Below are 331 nucleotides of genomic sequence, written 5' to 3'. Positions count from 1 at the left end.
GGGTCGTCTCTGGTCTGCAAACTGCAGGATGAAGCTGTCTGCTCCTTGTCGGTTCTTGCTGGTGTTGAGTAGAATCCACTTGCCCGCTGCATCTGACTCCTTTGTCCCAGGCTCTCTGTGACTCAGGTATGGCTGCTGCCGCCACCGCGACCCTGCCACCGCCGTGGCGGTGGCTGGCAAGGGCTCAGATGTGTCTCCTTGCCTTGGCTTCCCCTGTGTTGCCTAACTCTCTGTCCTGTGATGGCACATTTGGTATGATTCTCTGGCTTAGGACTGTTCACTGGAACTCTAAAACTGCTTTCTATGCGAGAGCTTGTTCAGAATCCAGCTT

The sequence above is a fragment of the Dipodomys ordii genome, unplaced genomic scaffold (assembly GCF_000151885.1).
Source record: "Dipodomys ordii isolate 6190 unplaced genomic scaffold, Dord_2.0 Scaffold9, whole genome shotgun sequence".
NCBI lineage: Eukaryota > Metazoa > Chordata > Mammalia > Rodentia > Heteromyidae > Dipodomys > Dipodomys ordii.
The sequence above is the reverse complement of the archived record's forward strand: the minus strand, read 5'-3'. Positions refer to the sequence as shown.